This window comes from Peromyscus californicus, unplaced genomic scaffold (assembly GCF_007827085.1).
Source record: "Peromyscus californicus insignis strain IS unplaced genomic scaffold, ASM782708v3 Scaffold_20__1_contigs__length_68692818, whole genome shotgun sequence".
Lineage (NCBI taxonomy): Eukaryota > Metazoa > Chordata > Mammalia > Rodentia > Cricetidae > Peromyscus > Peromyscus californicus.
The window spans coordinates 42642486-42667818 of NW_026294503.1; the positions used below are offsets into that span (position 1 = coordinate 42642486).

Genomic DNA, 25333 nt, shown 5'->3' on the forward strand with positions numbered 1-25333 from the left:
GCTGATCTGGGAAATGCTGACAGGATGTGCGCAAGGGCTGTGCGCGAGGGCTGTGCCAGACGAGCTGGACCTGAGCCTGGCCTGGCACTGACCACCTGTTTGTTACCAAACCCCAGGCCTCAGCTTTCACACTTGTCTGCTGGGACTGCTGTGAAGCTCAAAGCAGACAAAGGGCCTGGCATAAACACCTAGGACAACAGCTATTTACAGGGAGGGTCCACAAAGGGACCACTCTGCCTCAGAGCCAGCCTCACAGTACCCTCTCTAAGGCAGCCACTGACCTCGGGTTGTGAAGAGGTGGAGGCTGAGCTGCTGAGCACCAGGAGGGACCCTCCCCCACCCAACACACACACACACCTCAGGAATGTTGTTTGCTTACAGGAGAAGCTGGGACCTGTTTGTATTAGCAGTATTCCAACCCAGGCCCAAGCAGATGCTCAGCAGATAAGGAAACCAGACCAGGGAAAGGAAGGCCTAGAGGAATTCAGCTCAAGGGCCGAGAGCCCAAAGCCTGTCCCACCGCCTTCCTCATAGGCTGAGACATGTGGCCTGTGGCTGTTTCCACAGTGTCTATGCCCAGCAAAGGACACCAGTGCGTTATCTCAAAATGTCCATGGTAAAGTAAATACAGGCAAGTTTTATTTTGCCAATTAAAAGAAAAACCTTCTTTAAAAAGTCCTGAGAATGTCATGTATAGATTCCGTCCTGTGCACTAAAGGTGTGGATGAATTCACAAAGGGTTGTAGGCAGTCGGTCGTCAGGGCCAGCTTAAGCAGGATCTTATCAGCCATTTAGGAATGTGGACTTTATTCTGGGGACAGTGAGGGAGGGGGAGATGACATCATCAGCTCCGTATTTTAGAGTTCACCCTACATACTTCACTGAGGGGGTGGGTGGCCACACATGGGAAATCAGCCGTTGGAAAGTCGTGGACCTGGCAAGGAGAGAACTTCCAAGCTAGGGTTGGGGGGGAGGGGGAGCCCAGCTCCCAGTGTACACAGGACAGGGGACTCAGGGGAATCCAGCTCCCAGTGTAGACAGGACAGGGGACTCAGGGAAATCCAGCTCCCAGTGTAGACAGGATAGAGGACTCAGGGGAATCCAGTTCCCAGTGTAGACAGGATAGAAGACTCAGGGGAATCCAGCTCCCAGTGTAGACAGGACAGGGGACTCAGGGATTCAGCTCCCAGTGTAGACAGGACAGGGAACTCAGGGATTCAGCTCCCAGTGTAGACAGGATAGGGAACTCAGGGATTCAGCTCCCAGTGTAGACAGGATAGGGAACTCAGGGACCCAGCTGCCAGTGTAGACAGGATAGGGAACTCAGTGTAGACAGGATAGGGAACTCAGGGACCCAGCTGCCAGTGTAGACAGGATAGGGAACTCAGGGACCCAGCTGCCAGTGTAGACAGGATAGGGAACTCAGGGACCCAGCTCCCAGTATAAGCAGAATAGGTGACTTAAGAGGGATCTAGTTCCCAGAACCAGGCAGGGTAGGAGATTAAAACCAGAACAAGATAAAAAGCTGCCAGATTTCACCTTCTGACACCCCTCAACTCCTTGGAGTCCTATAGTTAGTTATAGCCCCCCAGATGAAAAGCGTCCAACCCAGGGCTCTATGTAGATGTTTGCAGAGTGGCAGGAACAGCCCTTGTGTGGCATGTGTCACAGGAACTCCAGAATAATCTTACTGTGTCTCCTCCATTAAGATAGCTGTCTCAGGGCTTCAGCATGAGAACCATTTCTAAATGAATGAATGAATCAGTCAGGGCAGAAAGCAATAAGCCACTCCCAGCAGCACAGTGGTCCACCCTAAGGACAAACTGTCTACACAGGCCTCTGGAGCCCAACCCATCGCCCAATGCCTTTGACAATCTTTCCTCTTCGATCCACGCTAGACACCAGTGGTCAGCACCCCGGAGTGTCCTTCCTCACATCATACCCCCAGAGCAGCCGTATACCCCCTCCCATTTCCAGCTGACTGAGAGTCTTCCAAGCCCCAGGCATGGCCCTCACCCAGCAAGCAGCCCTTTCTGAGCACTGTGGTATGAATTATCCTTGCCCTCTTCTCCTGGGCCCAGCTCAGCCCCGCCCTAGAACCTCTGCTGGCTCTGCTCATTTTCAGGGGTGCAGAACTGTTTCCTCTGGTCCTCTTTACAGACGGGGTCCCCCAAGTCAATGCTGTGGGAAGAACCAGAACTTTTCAAAACATTCAGTGTGTCTTCTGGGATCCTAGCAGACCTGAGTGACCATTCCAAAGGCAACTCCCGCTAAGTCTCAGGACAAAGGGACAGAGGGAGAGAGGGGAGAGAGGGGAGAAGGGGGAGAAGGGGGAGAAGGGGCAAGGAAAAGGAGAGAAAGGGGCTTCAACAACAGGCCAGGCAGCCTTGGCCCAGAGCGAAGGCCAGACAGGCAGCAGGCGGGGCTGGAGCTACAGATAAGTCATTTATACTGGCCTCTGGCTTGGCTTTTAATTGGTTCAATATTTGCACAGTGAGATCACACAAGAGGCCTCACCTGCATGTAATGAGCCTTCGCTCAGTCCAGGAGCTTTAGGGAAGCAAGTTATTCCAGGAAGAGATACGCCCCCGCCGCCGCCAAGCAGTGGGGCAGCTGGCCCCGCCCCTTACCCCTCCCCGGTGTCCCCTCCCCTCTCCCTCAGGTTTGATAGGTTGAACACTTCTGGGGTGCTTTCTCTGGGAGCTGTTCCCACGTGGACACAAGCGGTGCCCTCACGCAGACAGCAGCTTCTCCCAGTTTGCTGGCGGCTGCCCACGCACGCACGCATGGGGGCAACTCTGAGCCCTTCAGACAGTGAGGTTCCTTCCTTCCCCTTGGTTCCCCTTGGTTCTGCTGAGAGAGGGTTTTTCTCTCCTCAGGCATGTGAGCATGGTTTGCTGAAAACCAACGCAGAAAAATAACCATACTCGAACATTTTAATTATATGCCACTGTCTCAGTGGGAAAGTGCAGAACGCTGGTCTCCAAGTCCACATCATGACTGCTGAGCAATGCAATCCAGGGTCGGGAAACAAGACGCCCTGGGCCTGGTGGCGGCTCAGGCTCAGGCCTTCAACACTTGCCCTTCAGAAGGCAGAGGCAGGTAGATCTGTGAATGAGGTAACCAGGTATCCACTGCAAGTCCCAAGCCAAGACCCTATCTATAAATAATTAAACTAAATGATTTCTGAAGGTCACTCTACCTGGAACCCACCAGACCTTCAGCAACATTGTTTTCTCTTAGTGATAGTTAAATAAAATTTTTCATTTTTTTTATATCTTTTAACTTTATTCTAGGATGGTGCTGAAAATTCTAACCCAGAGCCATATACATACTAGGCAAATTAGCACCGAGCTACTAAATATTTTAAAGCTGAATTATAGAGCCACTTCCCCATACAGCTGCCTTCTTCTGTTCCCGCAGGTCTCAGGACGCTGGTCACCTGTAGGCCCTTGGTGGCCAACACAGGTGGGTGCTGAATACTGCCTGCCCTCAACTGATCAAAAGTGGGGAGGGTCTAATCTTCCTTTCCTAAAGGTCAAAAGTCCAGGAATCAAGTTCAATAAAAATATCTACCTCCCATTCTTTCTCTCTGCTGCTCTGTATAGAAGTATGCCTGGTGGGTGGAGGCAAGGAGGCGTCCGTGGGCAGAGGCCAATGTCCAGCAGCTTGCTCTACCAATCTCCACCTTATTTTTTGATAGTCTCTCACTGAACCCAGAACTGGCATTTGTCTAGACTGGCCAACCAGCAAGCCCTGAGATCTGCCTTGCAGACTCACATAGCCACACCATCCGCCACACCTCACTGTCCAGATATCAGTGTGACTACATGTGTAAGCAAAGGCCAGACTGCAGACCTCCGGGACCACAGGGAATCAGTGTCACCACACCCCCTCCACCCTACTGTATGACATACCCTAATCTTTGTTTCTAAGACACAAGTGACAGCCCCAACAGCCTCCAGCAACTCCTAGAGTGAACTCTGATCATGAGCACCATCCCTGAAAGGGAGGGAGACATAGAATGTCTTAGGAGAAATCAGACGCAGTCAACAAGCTGATAACTCACAGGAGGAGACTCTGGGCCTCCGGGCAATCCCAGGCCCCCTGCAGTGACTTGAAAAACACAAAGGTAAGGAGGATGTGGCAGGTCTGGCTGACATTACTGTCCTACCCCGTCCCTGTAGAGAATACAAGGGTCCCTGTGCCAGTGTTTGCTGGCACCCCAGACAGGCAGCCCCTCCCCCTACAGCGGCTCCTTAAGTCATTAGTACGTCTCTGTCATGGCTGAACTCACAATGAGTCAGTCACAGACGCGGCACACTTCAGGGGCTTGAAGTCACATCCTGCCTAACCCAACTCAACATGATTTATTCCTCTTCAAGAATGTAGCTCTTTCCCAGAATTTTGTCAAGAGCTCTAGTCAGAATCTGGCCTTGAAAGGGGCTCATTTACAGGCTGGTCTCCAGTAGCAGATCAGCTCGGACATGAAGGAAGGACCCTAAGGTCAGGGCTATGAGAGACCCCCAGAGTACCTCATCCAAGGAGCTCCATCACAGGAGAAAACACACACACACACACACACACACACACACACACACACACACGTTTTCAATTTTTTTTTTTTTTTTGACAAACACCAACCAGCTTCACGAAATGACAGCCACGTGCAGTGAGTCCACTGAGTGTACTGTACTTCATCTCTACAGACCCTGGTACCACCCAGCTGACAGTCGGAAAACACCCCGAATCAAACTGCACTAGCCAGAGGAGACCCACACAGGTCAAGCTACGGGCCCAACCAAGTCCCGCTTTCAATTAGACCAAGCGGAACTCCAAGTTCAGAGGCAAAGGCAGGTCAGGCGGCACCGACAGACCAAAACCTGCTGCTTGCCAGACAGTGTGTCTCACCATATTCCTATGGCTTGATCTTGCCAACCTTGGCCAAGCCAAGGCAGAAATCATGGCCCCTCTCCCTTAAAAAAGGGGGGCTCAGGAAGCTCAGAAGCACTTGCCTAGATATGAGGACTCTGGAGCATCCCTTAAGAATCAGAAAGGCAGCAGACAGGGGTGTGGTGTATATACCTGCAGCCCTGTATCCTGGGTGACAGATGGTAAGACTTAAATTCAAAGCCATACCAAGACCTTTTTTTTTTGGTTTTTTCGAGACAGGGTTTCTCTGTGTAGCTTTGTGCCTTTCCTGGAACTCACTTGGTAGCCCAGGCTGGCGACCTGGCTGTCCTCCAGAGTTGTTTGGAAACAAGCCTTTAATCCCAGTACTCTGGAGGTAGAGGCAGGCAGATCTCTGTCAATCTGAGGTCAGCTGAGGCCAGCCTGGTCTACAGGGCTAGTGCCAGGACTACATAGAAAAACCCTATTTCGGGGGTGGGGGGTGGGGGGTGGGTGGAGAGCCACCAAGCAGGAGCTGGAGAAACAGCTCAGGGGTTAAGAATGCTTGTTTACTCTTCCAGAGGACCAGAGTTCAGTCCCCGGCGCCCATATAGGGCAATGGCCTGTAACTCCAGCTCCAAGGAATCTGACACTCTCTTCTGAGGTGGTCAGACTGCATTCCTGAGCCTCCTCCTTTCAGGAAGATGATCAAAGTAGGGAGCCTAGGCAGGAAGACCAAACCAATTGCTTCATACATAAGACAGAAAATAAAATAAAATAACAATGCCTAGTTACATGGCTCCTCCTTTCTAAAGGCAGGCCGACCCCAGTTGCCCTTCAATAGGGAGCTTGGCTGGCAGGAATGACCCACACCAGAATCCTGACTGCCTGCAAAGAATTGCTCTTTTGCCTGAGCCACAATTAGGCTCCAAAGTGACCAAGGCTGGTCAAGGTTGTACATAAGAAAAGAAGCAGGGGCCCCGCCCTAGGGACATTCACGCCAGGTCATCCTGTTCTGGAGCAAGCCCTGTACCCCCAAACACATGTAACCATATATACATAAAAACCTGGAAGAAAGTCAACGAGATGGCTAAGGGGGGAAATGTCTGTCTGGCACTGAGTTTGATCCCCAGGACCCATATGGTATGGAGAGAACCAACTCCCACAAGCTCTCACCTCCATACACACTTGCACACTCACTCACATACACACACACAAAACCTGGACACATACACAGGCATGTGCATAACAGATATGTGAACACAGACCTATATACATAAATAAACACATACACACAAAGATGCATACCCAAAGACCTAGATACAAACAGATGTAGAGACATGTACACACAAAGACCTAGCTGCATATAGACATGTACAAACACAAACATGTACATACACAGACCACTGCACACATGTACACTCACAGACATGTACATAGAGACATGTACTCACAAAAAGCTGGATACACAGACTTGTTCAGAGACATATACAAAACCTGGATACACAGAGAGGTATGTGTACATAAAGATGTATGTAGAGATCTGTGGGCATAGCCCTGTGTTCACAGACATGCTCATAGCACACACAGAGATGGCAGCACAGAAGTGCCCCAGAAGATGCTGGGGTCGAGACAAAAGTGATGCTCTGAGTTGGGCTCTCCTGAGCAAGCACTGAGTCGTCTCTGCTGTCTGGGTGAGGGGGGTGTGAATCAGCTAGCGAATCACTCAGAATCTCCCTTACAGAGCCCAGCTCAAACGAACACACGGCCATGAACTTCATCCCAGCTGCCTCCATAGCAGCCGACCTCACATACGGCAGCGCTGTCAGGTAACTTCTGCTGGTATCCTGATTAGCAAAAGAGACAACCGGTACATGGCTTGCTATTAGCGTCTGCATCCTGCAGTTCTCATTCTGGGCTCCAGGGTCCTGCATCCAACCCTTTTGCTCCCTGCAGCCTAGGATGCAATAAGGCAGCAGACACCAGATCAGGAAGGAGAAGGCGCGGGCGACTCTGGTCTCCTTGTCCCATAGCTGAAGTGGTCCTCAGGCCTGACACTGACCTTTCCTGCACCAGACTCCCCCTGCCAATCCCTTTGAACTTGATTCCTCTGAGGTGAGACTGCTGGGAGAGGAAGAGGGTCATCTCCCCACTACAGCTCCTCCCAGCTGTCTCAAAGGGGCCACATCGAATATACAGGAATTTAATAAGCCAACCACAACCAATCCGGAATGTCCCCGTCAGTCTGGGCACAACAAAGCAGCCTGTAAAGCCGAGAAGAGCCTTTGAGTCCCCCCACCCCAGCGTCCAGATGGCCTAGGCACCCAGATGGCCCCAGCACCCAGACCTCTACTCAGGTCCACAACAGAGGACCACATTCTTCACATTCTTGTCTGAAAGCCAGAAGAAAAGAGGTGGGTGGAACTGGGGGAGGGGCTCTGCTACTTCAACCTAAAGATAATTAAAGCCCGGGACTGGTTTTCCAAGGGAAGAGAGAGGCCCAGCCCACAGCAGCCAACTTGGGCACTTCACACAGTGTGCGATTCGCAAGGCGTGTGGTAGAGCCATGCCGCCTGTGAGCCTCCCCAGACTGCTCCCAGGCAGGACACACAGCTGAGAAGCGGCAGGTGGGCCTCTGCAGCTCTGCAGCTCTGCAGCTCTTCTGTCCTCTGTGCCATGAGGTTGGGAGTTCTAGCCAGAAGCCTGGAACTCACTACCTGCGGCTAGGGCTGGGGAGGAGGGGACGGCTAGCTTGGGGAGCACATCGCTGGGAGGGCAGGGGAACACCACGTGCCCCACAGTCGTGGGATAATGAGGCATTCCTCCTGAGCGCTCGACTATACATCGACTCTTCCTCCTCCTCCTCACCCCGACAGGGACAGGAAACAGTGCAGGCAGCAGGCTGTGGGCAGAAGGCAGGCTGAGAACAGCAGGCTGGTGGGGGCCGACAGGAGCAGGCACGCTGGAGAAGAGAAGCAGAAGCTGGGTTCTCTAAAGAAAGCGGGCTAAAGATATCTCCTTCCTGACCCCCCAAACACACACCTGCTGACCACATCTGCCCTGGCCTGCACACGCTCACCTGAAGTGGGGTCTTATACCCGATACCAACAAGTCAGTAAGCGATTGGAACCCAAAGCCACTGTGGCAGAAGAAACCCATAAAATGGTGGCATGAAGCCAGGTGTTGGTGGCATATGCCTTTTATCCCTGCACTCGGGAGGCGGAGGCTGGCAGATCTCTGTGAGTTTCAGGACAGTCACAGCTACACAGTGAAACCCTGTCTCAATGGAAAAAAAAAAAAAAAAAAAAGATGGTGGCATGAGAAGGTGGGAGGCCATGAGAACAAAATAGGTTCTTGGGAGTCTCAACATGCCCAGCTATAAAATGAGAGCACTACTCCTGACAGCCTTCCTTGTAGGAAACTTCAGCCACAATCACCTGGATGTGACTTCAAGTTTCATACAGTCACAATGAAAAGACTGACATACAAAACGGACTTTTGTACGTATTGTGGTGCATGCATGTGTTTCTGTGCGGGCAGAGGCCAGGGGCCAACACTAGTGTCTCTCTACCTTACTTTTATTTTATGTGTATGTGTGTTTGCCCGCATGTGCGTCTGTGCACCACCTGTGTACAGTACCCACAGGATCCGTAAGAGGGCACTGGGCCCGCTGGAACTGGAGTTACAGACAGTTGTGAGCTGCCGTGTGGGTGCTGGGAACCGAACCCCAGTCCTCAGGAAGAGCAGTGAGTGCTCTTAAGTGCTGAGCCATCTCTCTAGCTCTCCACATAATTTTTTTAAACAGAAGTTTGCCACTGAACCTGCAGATCCCCAAGAAGGCCCCAAGAAGCACATAGTTGTGCTGGGCAAACTATATGTAAATAACATGCAAAATAAAAAACACAGCTTCACTGAGCACCAAAACCCCTTGAGGTATTATTGCTTCTTTTCCTCCATCACAGATTAGGGAAAAAAAAAAAAAAAAAAAAACAGTCACAGTGGTCACATAACTTACAAGTGAGAGAAAAGCAATCAGTCAGAAGCCAGAGCCCCCGCCTATTATGTAAGCACTGGACACACACTTTAGGGTAGTTAGACCTCAGAAGCCAAGGAAATATAGCCACCCACCCAAGGCCACCAGAGCTAAGGGAGGTGCTGAAATTAACCCAGTGTGTTTGACCCAATCACATATAAACATGTTCCCGTTTCCCCAGTCCACCATGGGACTGCAAGGGACTTCACAAGGGTCCTGACAGCGAGGCAAGGCCTGAATGGAGCCAGCACTTCCGTGAGAGGTCGGGAGTGGCGCCCCAGCCAGACTAAGTACTCAGCAAAGAAGCTTTACTAGCAGCCACTCAACACTGGCCAGCCCCAGGGACTTGAAAGTGTATAACTCTGAGCCACTTCCCCACACTTGGCTGATGCTCAGCCGGAGAGAGGCCACACTCAGCACTAGGTGGAAAAGGCTGAACAGCCGGACGGCTAAGGGCTTTGATCTGAAGTGGAAAGGGACACTGAGGGCAGGACTGGGATGGGGGGTTGTGCACCCGCTGCTTCAAGTCAGTCAGACTTCAAGTCAGACTGCTGAGGGTACCCCATCCTTCGGCTGTCTACAGAACACCAAGACAAGAGTCAGGTTGGAGGGGTGCAAGGGGGCTGGTGCTTGGTACACAGTTTCAATACGCAGCCAAGTCTAGCCTTCACTGAGCTCCTCTATGGCCCGAAGACATACCAACCTGTTTACATGTGAGAAAGTGGGGATCAAAGCAGACTAAGAAGTAGTAGGGGTGAGTAGGGCACACCTTTAATCCCAACTCTGGGGAAGCAGAGGCAGAAGCAAATGGACCTCTATGAGTTCAAAGCTGCCCTGGTCTACATAAAGATTTCCAAGCCAACCAGGGCTACATAGTGAGACTCTGCCTTAAAAAACAAAAACAAAAAAAAACACCAGGAGGTGCTAGACCTGAAAAGGTCACCAGAATGTCTGGGCTGGACTGGGCTCCTCTGATGGCTGAAGACCCAGGTTGTTATCCACGATGGAAACAGCACCTTCACAAAGACGATTAAGTCAAGCCATGGTTACTGGAATAGGCCCAAATCCAATATGACTGGTGTCCCCCCCGTAAGAGATTAGGACACAGATATGCTGAAGACAAGTATGTGACGACACAATAAGATGGCCACCTGTAAGCCAGGGTGCCAATGGCCCCACTGTGGCCTTGACTTCCAGCCTCCAGAACTGGGAGAACAAATGCCTGCTGCCTAGTGGCCCGTCTGTGGCACTTCACTGTAGCCATTCCAGCAGCCTGGAGTGATGGCAGTGAACCGGTTCCTGTGGCTGCTGTCTGCTTCCATAGCATGCACACTGCAGGGACATCCAAGGACTTACTCAATGGCACAGTCCCAGAACCTACGACAGCCTCTAATGCACACCCAGCCGTTCAGTCCATAGCTAATGAACAAATAACCTGGATAAAAAATGGGATCCAAACTCAGCTGCTGCCCCGTCCCCACCATGTGCCACTTCCTCCTCCCATTTCTAATTCTTTTTTTTTTGGTTTTTCGAGACAGGGTTTCTCTGTGTAGCTTTGCGCCTTTCCTGGATCTCGCTCTGTAGACCAGGCTGGCCTCGAACTCACAGAGATCCGCTTGCCTCTGCCTCCCGAGTGCTGGGATTAAAGGCGTGCGCCACCACCGCCCGGCCCATTTCTAATTCTTACATTCCCTTCTCCCACCTCCGCTATGACAGCTAGTAAATAATGTAAAATAATATAAACTCAATGATAATCTTTGGCCTGCAATCACCAAACAGCAGTGTAAACAGGAAGTGAATAAAGATACAAGGGGGGACTGGAACGGCAGTGTAAACAGGAAGTGAATAAAGCTACAAAGGGGGACTGGAGAAATGGTTCCGCCATCAAGAGCCGCTCCTGCTCTTGCAGAGGATCCAGATTCGGTTTCCAGCACATGGTGACCAATAACCATCCATCCATTACTCCACATTCAGGAACCCAATGCCCTCTTCTGGGCTTCCTGGGCACCAGGCATACATGTAGTACACATACTTACATGAAGGCAATACATATAAACTAATCTCTTTTTAAAAGGGTCACAAAGGGCCTCACCCTAACTAGGAACATTCCACCAGCTGCTGGACTCCTCCAATTACTTTTTTATTAGTACCAACTTCAACCCATGTGTGAAAAGAAAGCTAGGTTAGGCCTTGGTTTGTGTTGCTTTGAGTAAAGGGGGGTGGAGGGGTGTTGATTGAGAACCGTGACAAACCTCAAACCCAAGAGGCCAGGGGCCGATACAAATACAGACTGCAGAGTGGAGAGAGGACCCACGAAGGTGAGCGAAGATTGCAGTGCCTGAGTCCACCCCAGCCCGCTTCATTCCCCCAGTCGGGCAGGTGGTAACAAGCTTCTGGCTCCTTCCCAAGCAACAAGTTACCCCTCCTGCTCTCTAAGAAGACCGCACATTTCAGAAAGCCTTGAACGGGAGTGTGAACTGAGCGGTGGGGGCAGAGAGAGCTAAGTACAACGCTCTCCCTGACAAAAGCAGGCACCCACCGCCATCCTGAAGTCCAGCTGCCCCCCTGCAAATAATATTTCCCCACTTACAGATAAAAGATCTCTTCAAAAGCTGCCACTAGGATTCTGAAACTTCCTTTTTACAACAAAACCAAACTGTTGCAACTTATTGCTACAATTCTTACACCATCTCAGCAAGGCAGAAGCCTCGGCAGAGTCCTGGGCCCCTGGCAAGGTATCTAGATGTTTTCTGACCCTCCCCGCCCTCATGGGTGGGGCCCTATCCCCTCTTCCTTCCTCCTCCCGCCCCTCAGCAGTCTTCTTTTTACTCAGTATGGTCCTCAGCAGCGGACCTCACACTGTGAACGAGGCCCCTTGGAGACTTTGGTCCCTCACCTCTTCCACGTGGGTTTTCTGAGCCAGGTCTTGTAAACTGCACCGGTACACACAGGAGACAGACATGGGAGGCGGAAAGTGGAAGACCTTCCTCCACAGAGCCTGCAAAGGTCTCCCAGCAACTGGCTCGAGTTCCTGAGCTTCCTGACAGCTCATGAATGACAAAGTGGTTTTACCAGCTTTCTATGAACCGGACTGGGCACCCAGCAGCCCAATCTCCTCTGCAAATCCCCATTTCTCATCCGCAACACCAAAGGCAGCGACCATGCTCCTAGGACCAGCCCTGAGTGCAGAGAGCAGCCAGCCCAGTGATCTCAGGCACCAGCCTCTTGATGTGCAACCCTCTCTGGAGAAGACCTACGACAGACGCTCAACAGCTAGCTGCTCATCGAGTGAACACATTTTAAGAGTCAATAAAACCCATGGTACTTCCCGACAATGTGAACAGTTCTACCCCTCAGTGGACAATAACATGGCCATCATACCCAGTGTGATGATGTTGCAACATAGAAAACTTCAGATTACAGCTCTGAATGAGAAATCAGAGTTCACAGTATCGCTCTGCTTGGGATTTGGTGAAGTGCATACAGGTGTGTGCATGACTGCATGTGTGTGCACGCACAGGAAACCCAGAAACTCCAATGGTGGGGTGCTTCTAGGCAGTGTTGTTGCCATACTTGTGCTGTGAACAACAGGCTCCTGGCTTTCCTTTTTAACTTTAATAGGACAGTTTCCAATGGCAATGGCTGTTTCTCAATAGTCCGTGAAAAATCTCACCTCAAGTCCTTTGTCTGGGTATAACATGTCTGACCACCCAACCAGAGGACATGGGCAGCCTGCCCAGCACCCAGTCAGAGGCTAATGACCTGGGAGTGGAATGTAGCACTCGAATTCCCAGGAAATGGTGCAAGGATGCAAGCCTCCATGGGCTGCCTTGGGCTCTGAAAAGGCTAGGGCCTACCAGAGAGGGCACCTTTCACCAGTCCTGAGTCACAGGGCTTCACCAACCTGAGTCACTCCTGAACAAAGCTTCAGCAGGGCCGACATGCCCAAGAGCACAGTCCCAACCCTGCTCCCTGGACACGTCATGCCCTGCCCTCTGATCTTACCACTGGCTCAAGTGCCACCTCCTCTAGGCAGCCTTCTCAGACTCCCCAAGGGCTTCTCCCTGTATGAGCTGGAGCCCCGACTGGGCTCCTGCAAACAAGAACCACGCTTCCTGTGCCTCCATTCTCCCAGCACCTGGCCCTGGGGTCCAGCTTTGTGCATGGGAATCCATGTTATGCGGTGTGGTTACTGAATAACTAAGGGTTGGACAGGCAGACAGACAAAGGAAGGAATGCAACAGTGCACCATGCTCAGGCATCAGCAAGAGCACGCCCGTGAGACAGCAATGGGCTTCTGGCCATGGGCAACACTGCCTCCAACAGCAACCAAGTTATCCTGGGCTGGACTCCACGCTAGCAGCCACGGTCCTCTCACCTGCCCTCCCTCCCTCCCTGAGCTCCATACTCATGAAAAGAGTAGCTGCAATAAATACCACTTATTTATTGAGGCACAGGAGGCCTCAGTGAGTGGCCAACAGCAGCGGCGATGATGGTGCTCTTTAAGGAGCTCACAGCCAGAGAAGGAGAAAGTCGCAGGAACCAGTCCATCCTCTTTGCAAGCGAGGCTATATCTACCCTCAGTGAAGGGTGTTGCAAGGCCAGGAGCTGAAGTGGCCCCCCCAGTTTGAATCTCTGTAAGGCAATTCCTCAGCAAAATGAATGAGTTTCTACTTCCTGGGGGCAAGAGGAGAATTCATCAGCATGTAGCCTGTTACATACAGGTGCTAAAGAAAATCTAACCTGGGGCTGGAGAGATGGCTCAGTGGTTAAGAGCACTGGCTGCTCTTCCAGAGGTCCTGAGTTCAATTCCCAGCAACCACATGGTGGCTCACAACCATCTATAATGGGATCTGGTGCCCTGTTCTGTCATGCAGGCATATATGCAGGCAGAACACTGCATACATACTAAATAAATATTTAGAAAAAAAAGAAAAGAAAATCTAACCTGTCACTAGCAGAACTGTGACTCAACTCGGAAACCCAGATTCTTGGGCTGCTACTCTTCCTCCTGTGCTGGCTAGTTTTCTAAATCTAAACTGAGAAAATGCCCATCAACCCAGACTGGCCTGAAGGCAAGCCTGTGGGGCATTTCTTTGATTAATGATAGATATGGGAGGGCCCAGCTAACACTGAGTAGTGCAACCCCTGGGCAGGTGGGCCTGGGCTGTATAAGAAAGCGAGCTGAGAGAGCCATGAGGAAAAAGGCAGTAGGCAGCATGCCTCCATGGCCTCTGCTTCAGTTCCTGCCTCCAGGTCCCTGCCCTGACTTCCCTTCAGGACAGACTGCAGATCTAAGCCTAATTGAAAACAACCCTTTCCTCCCCAAGTCCCTTTTGGTCATGGTGTTTCAGCACAGCAATAGAAACCCTAAGACAGGCACCATGGAGGCCTCAGCTGGGTTCAAGCAGCAGGGACTGAAGCTGACTGAAGCGCCAGACCCTATGCTAAGGCAAGGGGGAACTTTTGGCTTCCCAGGCCTCACCGTCCAGCAAGCTCTAAGATTCCTAACCCTCACCCCCATTCTGGCCTAGTTAAGTCTCCAAAAGTGTTCCGCTGCCTCGTTCTTCATGTTTACCACACAGGAAGCTGCCTTCTCCAGCCCAGTGACTTCACATAAAACACAGGAAACACAGGCACTCTACATAAAGGTGCCTCTGCTGCTTTCTAAACCCTTTTTTCTTCACGCTTACCAACTCAGACCGGAGTAACAAGCTGAGCTGCGCTGTATGAGGATACAGCCAGAGGCTGGCCCCCTCTGAAGCCTCAACAGCAAGCCCAGAAGCCTGCCCACCGGTTCCTTCCTGCATCACTTAGCTACCACCACACCTTGTTACCAAGGCGCAGCTCCGGGAATCAATTTCATCTCTGTGACTTGAACAAGTATCTCCTACCACCTGAGAAGTGATGTCGACAATAACATAAGGGGAGGGAGGGAGGAAGACGGGATGAAGATGAAGCATGCTCCATCTCAAAGCTGGTATGTTGCAGATGGGAAACTGAGGCAAGCTGCAGGAGTTACAGTCAAGAGTCCAGTCCCAGGTCTGCCCGAAGCCAAAAAAATAAAAAAATCTTGGCTTCTTTCTTCAACAAAAAAATAACTGATCCTGAGACTCTGAGTCAAAGTTACTAGAAATTCAAACTGGCTGAGGACAGTGAGTGCCAATGTGGCTTTCAGGATGGTCCACCCTTCTGCTTGGCACTACCCCATAAGAGATACTAATTTCTTTCTCTCTCTCTTTTTCTTTTTTAGCTTTGGGAACTCTTTCAGCCCAAGGGCCCCACCCAACTGGAAGAAGTTCAGACAAACCCAACACCTCCCCCATTCTTTAACTTGCTGCCTCTCAAAGGAAAAGATGTTTTAGGGAGGGAAGAAGGCTTCTGAGGGAAGGCTAAGGGAGCTGAGCGTGCTGCTTGGCTACCTGCCCACAAAAGCCAAGAAAGATGGTACCGTTCAAAAGCACTTCCTCCCGCCTGAGTGAGACCAGGAGCAATTGTCGGCATGAATCCTGGGCAAAGTGCTCATCATCATGGGAAGAAAAAAGTATTTCTTTAAAAACTATGCCCAAGAGCCCTTCGACTCAGACATTCTACAAGCCTAAGCACATTCAACAGAAGGAGACTTTTTGTTTTGGTCTGGTTTCTTTCTTAAAGACAGGGGGTCTCTATGTCGTCCTGGAAGGAAGGTCTGGAACTCACAGAGATCCGCCAGGCTCTGCCTCCTGAGTGCTGGGATTAAAGGTGTGCACCACCACCATTCCCAGCATTGACGCCAATGGTTTTTCTTTTAATTGGGATCATTTACAATTAGAATCAATATTCAGAGATTGGGGGGTAGTTCTGGGGAGGAAGCGCAGTGGCAAAGTAGTTGCCTAGCATCTAAGCCTTGGGGCTAACTGATTCCTAGCACTGCACAGGAAGAAAATTAAAAGTAAAAAGCAGAAAAAAAATCTAAGGATCAAGTTTCAAAATTGTAAACGTCCTCTTGGTCAGTGACATCCTTATGAAAGAAATTCATCTATGGCTGTCTTAACACATAAACATTATGGAGACAGGCATCCGGCCCACTGGGACCATAGAGGCCTCCCTGGGAGACCCCGTTTTTCCTTGGCAAAGCACCATAAGGACCTAGAGATCCGTCTGAGAGGCCACAAGGAAGTAACTTGGGGCATGGAAAAGATCAGTTGCCCTTACCTCTGGGCAGCAGATAGGCTGCGGTCCAACCTGTCCTGCAGGAGACTCACCCTTCGCCAGCGACTTCCTTCCAGAGAGCACTGCAAGCTCCCCAGCCAAGGGAGGGTCCTGGGCACGCACAACCAGCATGGAGAGGCCCCAGCCAAGGGAGGGTCCCGGGCATGCACAACCAGCATGGAGAGGCCCCAGCCAAGGCCAGGAGCCTCCTCCTCCTCCTCCAGCCACCTGCCCAGTGCTGAATCACCTCAGGCTCGGGGAACCGGCCAGAGGGGAGCCTGACTAAGTCAAGCACAACCGTGCCTCAGGTCCTTTTTAAAGAGACTCACATCAGACCCAAGGAGCAGCTCCCCGTGCCTTCAACCACCTGCCCATGTGGTGGCAGGCCCACTTTAGAGTCTGGCTCACTGTACGTGCTCTCGGGTGACTCACGCCACTCTGACTTTCCACGCTGTCTGGCAGGGGACAGGGCCTGCTCAAAACCCTCAGAGGCTCTTCCTCAGGCTTCCCTGGGGAAAGGAATGAGGAGAGCTGGCAGCGTCTCCAGCACCCACAGAATCTGAGGCTGGCATCAGCCCTTCCTGGAGACAAAGGCCAGGGTCTCCCCTGTCACCATGTCCCTTTGATCACACTGTCAAGAACTTGAGCTTTTCCACTGCTAATGCATTAAAAACCACAGACCAGATGTCTGAGCAATTAACCGGGGCAGAGCAGAAAAGGGGTGTACTTTCAAATGCTATGACCCCAAGTTACAAAAGAAGGGGACACACACCTTTAATCCCAGAACTCAGGAGGCAGAAGCAGGTGGATCTCTATGAATTCAAGGCCAGCCTGGTCTACACAGCGAGATCCTGGCCAGCCAAGGCTACACAGTGATACCTTGTCTCAACAACAAATCCATGCAAGCTTCTTTTTCTCATAGCCAAAACAGGAATCACCCCCCATATTTCCCAGGCTGGGGTGGGCGATGGGATGATCAGAACAGTACATCTGTCATTCTAGTGAGATTGAGACAGGCTGAGGAAAACAGGACTCAAGTGTTCTAAGCCAGAAGAGCAGGTCAGTCCATTTTTAAGCCCTTTCCACCTCCGCCAGGTGTGATGGCACAGACCTGCAATCCCAGCATTCAAGTGGTCAGGGGTGGAAAGGCAAAGGCTAACCTGAACCTAACCTGGACCTTACAGTGAGATCCTGTCTCAATAAAACAGCAGAGGTGAAAGGTTTCCCACAAATGAGAACACAGCACACAGTATCTAGCTGTGCCTTTTCATCCCCCTTGGAGAACAGGCCCTGTGAGCACATAGAGATTAGCCTGTCTTTTAAGGGCTGCAAGGATTTCCGCTGTACAGCTGTGCCATGATTAACGTGACCTTTCTAATGGACAGCGAGCTTGTTTCCTGCCTTCTTCTCTGACAATGCCACAGTGACTATCCTCACATTTCCTTCTGCACAGTCCTGTTATCTGTGGGGTAAGAGCCTAGAATGCAGTTAGAAGGGAATACGCTTCAGCAGATACTGTCAAAACTACCTTCGAAGAAGAGGTGTGCCTGAAGCTGGAGAAAGGGCTCAGTGGTTAAGAGTGCGCACTGTTTTGGCAGAGGACTGGAGTTCAGTCCTCAGTACCCACATCATGTGGCTCACAACTGCTTGTAAGGCCAGCTAAAGGGAGAAATCCCACACCTCTGGCCTCTTCTGGCACCTGTACTCATAACATAACATAACACACACACACACACACACACACACACACATACACACACACACACACACACACACACTTTTTTTAATCTCTACCCAAAAAAAAGGTGTGCAACATATACCCCACCCAAAAAGCACTCAAGTGGAGAAGCAGAGGTATCTGGAAGGAAGTCCCTCAACTGTAGAGTTTCCCAGGCACCCCTGTATACCAGTAGGCACATGAACTGCTACACTCTTACAGGGAATATGGTCCTCTCTAACAGATCAAACCTACCTTCTACCAGCACCACAGCTGGAAGCCAGGTCTCCAGATACACAAGTCTGGTGATGTTCTTTCCACACTACCCTTGCCTATTGCCTAGAACACGGAAAACCATGTTTTAGACAAAGACCAAAAAAAAAAACAAAGAAACATACAGCCAGTATGAGCAACTTCTGCCTAGGCCAGCACCTCAAAACAAGTCATTTAGCCCATATTCATAAGCAAGCTTATCCAAAAGCATCGACAGCCTTAAAGCCACTATGATTTTGGCATTTTTCCCTGCCCCTGCAAGACGACCCCCAAGCACCCCATGATACATGGACCCCTTTTTAGAGGTAGAAAAAAATGCTGAGTTGGGAACCAAGGTAAATGGTCTACCCTCAACCTTCACATAACTACCTAGTGAGGTAAGACTGATAAAATCTATAAAAAAAAGAAAAGGTGTACACAGCCACTATACAGCAGGCCTTTCACAGGATTACTCCTTCTAGTTCTTGCATTTAGTTTTGCAGAGTAGATCCCGTGATTCCCATGGTCCAGATGGGAAAACTGAGGGAGTTGAATAATGTGTGCAATGTCACAAAGCTAGTGGGAAGGGGTAGATTTGAACTCTGCCTTATCACCACGGTTCATGTTCTTTCCCTGACCCACTCATGCTTCCCACTCAGTGGATTAAAGACCCTTGCCACCAGGTCTGAGTTAGATCCCAAGGATCCCTTGGTAGAAGAATCAACTCCCCTAAGTTAGTGTCTGTCTGTCTGTCTCACACTCTCTCTCTCACACACACACAAACTTTTCTGTATTAAAAATTTATTTATTTATTTATTTATTTATTTTAAACAGAGGTCCCTGAGCCTGTTGCCTAGGCAACCAGTGTTCTGTTGTCACCAGAGGCCCTGAGCCCAGGGGCTCAGAGCACCAAGGGTTAAAAGCTGAGGCGGTGATTCTCTGGGGCAGCACAAAAGGAAAATGTACTTCCTGCCCCTGCGGGCGGAGATGCTGTTTTATGCTCAGTAAATTAGGACGTTTGTTTAATTAAGAGAACACACAGATTTTGTTATTCTAAATATTTTTGGAACATGATGCTTGGAGGAAGCTGTCAAGGCAAGGATTTTTTTTCCCCTTGCTTTAGATCCCCCTCCCCACCCTCCAAGAGAAGGAAAACAACAGCTAACCCCTCCTCCCCTTTTGAAATAAAGATGTCAAGCTGGTAGGGGCTGTCTTAAGTACTTTATTGAAGGATTAGTTCGAAGAGGAAGTGAGCAAAACCCCAGCCAGCCCCATTTCTAGCAATACCCTAGCGGCTCCCTAACAATGCTGCATTTTTTAGTGTGTTTCTCTAAGAGCTAAGAGATCCTTGTTTTGTTTTTTTCTAGAGCAAGACCAGGCAAAAGGCAGGCTGTGATTAATATGCACCCTTCATTCCACAAGAGAGAAGCTGCCCTATCTCCTAACCCTTTGGTTAAAAAGTAAAAAAATTTAAAAAAATAAATAAATAAATAAATAAAAACCAGATAAACCAGAACGCTGTCCTTCCTCTCCTCTCCCCTCTCAGGCCCTTCAGACCAGCAGCCCCACTGAGAGTCCCTGACTCTCAGCTTCCCTTCCCCCCAGGGTGACATAATGCCTCCCAAAAGAACTTGCTAATGCTGGTTGGAGGGGAAGCTGGGTCTGCCCACCTGCCCTGCCAGGACCTGCAGAGTACAGAAGCAAAGTTCTGGAGTGTCACCCACACCACACACTGCCTCTAGAACGGCACTGAGCAATCCCTCGATGCTTTTAATTACTCCCCAATTATCCATTAAATGACTCCCCACTTTCCTTCACCACGTGCTAGCCTCAGATTGCCAAGCCTGAAATGTCTTCCTTCCTCGTGGTGGCTTCCCTACGTGCCCTAGACCGGGGGGGGGGGGGGGGGGGGGGGGGGGGGGGGGGGGGGGCCCTAACCTAGGAATCCCTTGAATCCTTTGTCCCTGGCTTGTTTGGGACACAGCACAAGCTGTCTTTGTACCTCAGTGTGCCACGGCTACTCCTTGAAACCTTCCAATTTCCCCAGGACACAAGTCTCTTCAGGAGGCCAACAAGCTCTCACAGGGCAGTCCCATGCCTCACGGTACCTTTCCGGAGTTCTTGTCATCTCCACCTCACACTAAAGTCACCTCTACTGATTTGTCTCAGCTCTCCCCTAAGTGCCTGCGGGCAGGGGCCAGGTCTTACTCAACTCACACCCACCCCACCCCACCCCACCCCACCCCACCCCCACACACACCACCTGGCTAAGTCCCTGGCAGGAGAAGCCAGTTAAATATTTGCTCAATTACACATCTATAGGCCCCTCCCCCACCCACAGCAACCTTGTATATAAACTGACTGATCTTGAGAGACTGTCTTAAACAGTCCTTCAAGCAGCCTGCCTCCTGAACAAAAAGGTAGACAGGTGAGGTTATCAGCCTGGCCTCTCGACGGTGGAGTCAGAAATGGCTACAATGTTGCTGGGAACAAAAAGGGGCTAAGACTCTTCCCCTTTTTTTTTTTTTTTTTTTTTTTTTTTTGGTTTTTCGAGACAGGGTTTCTCTGTGTAGCTTTGCGCCCCTGGAACTCGCTTTGGAGACCAGGCTGGCCTCGAACTCACAGAGATCCGCCTGGCTCTGCCTCCCGAGTGCTGGGATTAAAGGCGTGCGCCACCACCGCCCGGCTGACTCTTCCCCTTTTTAATTTGTTGTTGTTGTTGTTAATTTAACTTGGTCCAAGATTTGGGAGGGACTCCAGGATGGTTACACAGCTGCCTAAGCAGCGTGAGAAGTTCAGGTGGAGAGGTCCTGAGGCTGGCTGGCACCCAGCAGATGAGGGAACGCCACTCAGGCAAGGAGACCTCCCAGACGTGCTCGAGAGTGAGCCGCTTGCCCAGAGATGGCTGGGATATGCCAGTCTGCGTTGGCTAAAAATATTGGAACACTTAACGAGTTTGCGTGCCATCCTTGCGCAGGGGCCATGAATTTGTGTATCGTCCCAATTTTAGTAGGGGTGCTGCCGAAGGGAGCAGGAAGAGTTACTTGGAAATCCTGCTAAATCCAGAAAACCACCCATCGGGAACCGAAAAGCCACTGGACCTCTCCACTGCCCAGCCGAGGTAGCCTCCGGGTCTCCCAAGAAAGACCTGGGACTTCCCAGAAACCTTTTCCCTAACACCGCTGGGTGGGGCCTCAGGCACCCGCCCGGGCCCACCCTGCCCTCAGTTTCACTACTGCCCGCAAGCAAGTCCTGGAGGATTCAAACTCCGCTGCTTGGGAGATACGAGGGCCAGGAGAAGCGGGGAGCAGTTCCGTCCTGGGCGTGGCCCCAGAACAGGATGGGGTGAGGACCCTTGCACAGGGAAGTGGGGGATGTCTTCAAAACTCCGCCTCTAACCCTAACATAAAAGATGCAGCAGTAGGCGGGCCTGGTCCTAAAGTCAGGGCCAGCTCCCAGACACTGGTCCGGGCGTGGCGTCCTAGGGTGCGGTGGAATCAGGTGCACGCCTGGGCGGCCCGACGATTGCCGGCAGACCCAGGCCTTTTGCCCTCGGGCAATAGAAACCCAAGGTTGGATGAGGACAGGCGGGGGTCTTTCTGGCATCATGGGCCCCGCAGCAGCCGGGTCCCCTTTTCCCACGCACCCAGCGCACCTCTCCCCGCCCCCTCCCGGCCTGAAGGCTGACGGGCGAATGAGGAAGTCCGCTGCGGAGGGCGGAAACCGAGCTGGGCTCAATGTCTGCGGCGGGACCGACCGATCCTGACTCAGGACACCCCGACAGCTGCCAAGCGGTCCCCGCCTGTCCGTTAGCTCCCTTTGCAAAACTTAGAGGAACCGCTGCCCCGAGCCCGCATCCTCATCCCCGTGGGCTCGGCGGGCGGTCCGCGGATTGCGGCGTTCCCGAAGGGGTTAAAAAGTTTGCGCCAGCCGGCCGTCGGGGAGGCGGGAGTGCACAGGCGACAGAAGCAGGCCGACTTCCCAGTGCCCAGACCGGGAAGACTCCCAGCGGGGCGGGGACTGTGTCCCCCGGCTCCCTAACCCCAAGGCCTCCCTGCCTAGCGCCCCTCGGGTGAGGATGCGGAGCCCGGTGCTAGGCGTTCGCGCCCGACCGCGCCGGAGCCGGCCACGCGGAGGCCGAGAACCACAGGGCCGCCGGCTCCAAATGCCGAGCGTATAGTCGCCGCGCGCGCGCGCGCGCGCGCTCGGGAGTCCCGGGGCGGGACACACCGGCAGGGCTCGCTCACCTGAACCTGGGTTTGCCCGGGGAACAGGCGCTGGTTCTACAGAGAGGACTTTCGCGAGCGCTCGGGCGGCGCGGCGGGGTGGAGCGAACGCGAGACTCGAGCCGCAGCAGGTCAGGTTCTTGAGCCTTCCGTGCCCTGCCCAGGAACCACGGTGATCTGCGCGCCTCACCGCACCCAGCTCGGCTGAACGCCGCCCGCCCCGCCCTTCCAGAAGAGGGCGGGTCTGAAGCCCTCTACGGGTCGGGGGCGGAGCTCCCGAGAGCGCCCGCCCCTCCCCACGCCGCCCAATCCAGCAGGAGTCTGGCCTAAACTGACACATCTTCAGCCTATAAGCACACAAGGGACGGATGCCAACGGGCTGGGATTCCTCCTCCCCATCCGTCCCCAACTCCGCCCACCCCACCTTCCCCGCGCTTCCTAGGCGGGAGCCCCGCCTTATGGGGCGGATCCAACGGACAGCCAGGTTACAGGACGACGATTGACGTGAACTATACCCAATCAGGAGTGGGCGGCTCCGGCGCGCTGGGTTCCCGGTCCCGGCTCTGGTGCGCAGCCTGGGCCGGGCCGAGGCCGGCGGGAGAGTGCTGGGAAGGTCTGAGGCTCTGACACTCCGCCCCGCGAGCCGTGTTTTCCCTTCGTCCTGCCCTACCAGGAGAACAGATATTAAGTACCATATATGGGAAAAGTGGTATTTTACATAATTATGATGGCTGTGGGGGCGGGCATGGCTTCAACCCTGCATTCCGTGTGGGCGTCCTGAGTTCGATTTGGAGCCTGCTCGCGGCTGTCCTCAAGCCTCTGAACCTTTGCTCTGGTGGGTCCCTCTGCTTGGAATGCTTTACCTCCGAGTAATTAACTTGGGACACATCCTGTGAGATACTTGTCGCTTAATTATTTTTAAGGGTGTATTGTATTTATTTTATTTATTTTCGTTGCTAACCACGAGAGGATTTTTTTTCTCACTTCTCATTTAATCCATCAGAAATCTGTCCACACATTATTTTCTGCCCTGATTGTAGGTACCACTTTCACCATTTCACCATATCCGTTTCGAGTGGTGTCCATTGATCTGAGTGGTCGATCGTTCAGTACGTCAGTCCGTGGGGATAGCTTTTAATCACTTTATGAGAGCAAATTTCTCGTCATTGCGCTTAACTGTTGGAATGTTCTTGCTAACACAGCTAAAACAATCCTTCCAAATGAACTTCAGGGAAAACTTACATTCTAAAGAAAAAAGACAGCTTAAAAAAAAAAAGATTTTGCAGCCCAGATGACAAATGATTATTACTAACAATACATTAAAGATTGCTTCCTAGTTGATAAGCAAAATCCAAATGCTCCGAAAGAAAAAAATGGCTGAAAACATCCAGGGGTGATGGGTGGTACACCGGAACTCAAGAGGCTGAAGTAGGATACTACTACTGAACTACACAGACAAGCAGTCCAAATGTGTGAAATAAACAGCCAATAATTACTTTTAAAACTGATCATCAAGAGGCTGGGGATATAGTTCAGGTATAGAGCATTTATCTGGCATGTGCAAGGCTTGGGTTCAATTAGCAATAACATACACACTGAATTTACTAAGAACAGACTTTAAAAGAGAAATGCCTGGTGGTGTATGCCTTTAGCCCCAACACTTGGGAGGAAGAGGCAAGCGGATCTCTGTGAGTTCAAGGCCAGCCTGGTCTACAGAGCAAGTTCCAGGACAGGCACCAAAACTACACAGAGAAACCCTGTCTTGAAAAAAACAAAAACAAAAAGAAAGGAAGAAAGAAAGAGAGGGAGAGAGAGAGAGAGAGAAAGGAAAGAAAGAAAGAAAGAAAGAAAGAAAGAAAGAAAGAAAGAAAGAAAGAAAGAAAGAAAGAAAGAAAGGAAAAAACCCAGAGGCAAAAGGTAGATAGAAGCCATCTAAGGCCAGCCATTCATAAGTAATAATAAGTCTCCATGTGTATTTATTTGGGAGCTGGGTAGCTGGGCCCCAAAGAGCAAAAGAGTAAAAAGAACCCAACTAAAATCCCTGTCTCAAACAAGAGAGGAAGCAAGCCAGTCCATGGCTTTATTTACTAAAGCTTCACATATACCTCCAGCGTCAGCAGTTCTACTCTTAAGCATATATCCAACAAAAAATAATGACTAAGTTCTATCCCTGGAACCCACATGGCAAAGGAGAGAACCTACCCCCACAGGTTGTCCTCTGATGTATACAAAATAAAGTTTTCAATTTAAAAAAAAAGCCAGGTTTGATGGCACATGCCTTTAATACTAGAGGTTAGCACTTGGGAGGTAAGGTAGATCTCATGAGTTCCAGGACAGCCAGGGTTATATAGTGAGACCCTGCCCTCCCACCCTAAAAAGTAGTAGGAAAAAAGTCAATCAATATAAAACTGTGTTGTTCATGTTCATAATTCCAACACTCCTAACACTCAAAAGGCTGCAGCATGGGGCTGGAGAGATGGCTCAGAGGTTAAGAACACTGGCTGTTCTTTCAGAGGTCCTGAGTTCAATTCCCAGCACCCATATGGTGGCTCACAACCATCTGTAATAAGATCTGGCTCCCTCTTCTGGCCTGCAGGGATACATGCAAACAGAACACTGTACATAATAAATAAATAAATCTAAAAAAAAAAAAAAAGGCTGCAGCAGACAGTGAGTTGGAGGCCAGCCTGGGCTATATAGTGAGACCCTGACTTAAAAAATAATAATAATAATAATAATAATAATGGGATAAATTGGTCTACACTTGATTACTATGCAGACATGGAAAGAGAGAAAGAAAAATCAACAGCCTCATCCCCCCACCAAAGATCTAGAAACTCCCAGGAACTCGGTTTCTTTCTTGCTCCACTCCGTGCTTCCTCCCTGGCCTGGTGACCTAGGTGGGTGGACACTGCAGGAGTCCTTCTGCTGCTAGAGTTCCTTCTGAATGGTTTCGCCAAGCTACCCACACCTCTACCAGAGGCGCACATTGATAGAACTTTTTACCCTATATTGAGCGCCTTA

At 51.1% G+C, this 25333-nt stretch overlaps 1 protein-coding gene and 1 non-coding gene across 3 annotated transcripts in view; both read right to left on the bottom strand.

Annotated features, from left to right (window-relative positions):
* Positions 1-22479, bottom strand: part of Myh9 (myosin heavy chain 9) — an 87586-nt gene extending 65107 nt beyond the window's left edge. Inside the window, exon 1 of one of the 2 annotated variants that reach the window (XM_052748245.1) lies at positions 22331-22479. The gene's annotated coding sequence lies outside the window, so the exon portion shown is untranslated. The remainder of the gene's footprint in view (positions 1-22330) is intronic. The other variant, XM_052748246.1, reaches the window with a different exon arrangement.
* On the bottom strand, positions 21016-21117 carry LOC128117291 (U6 spliceosomal RNA). Its single transcript, XR_008220773.1, has one exon. It is a non-coding gene; the product is annotated as a U6 spliceosomal RNA (small nuclear RNA).
* Positions 22480-25333: the final 2854 nt, after the last annotated feature.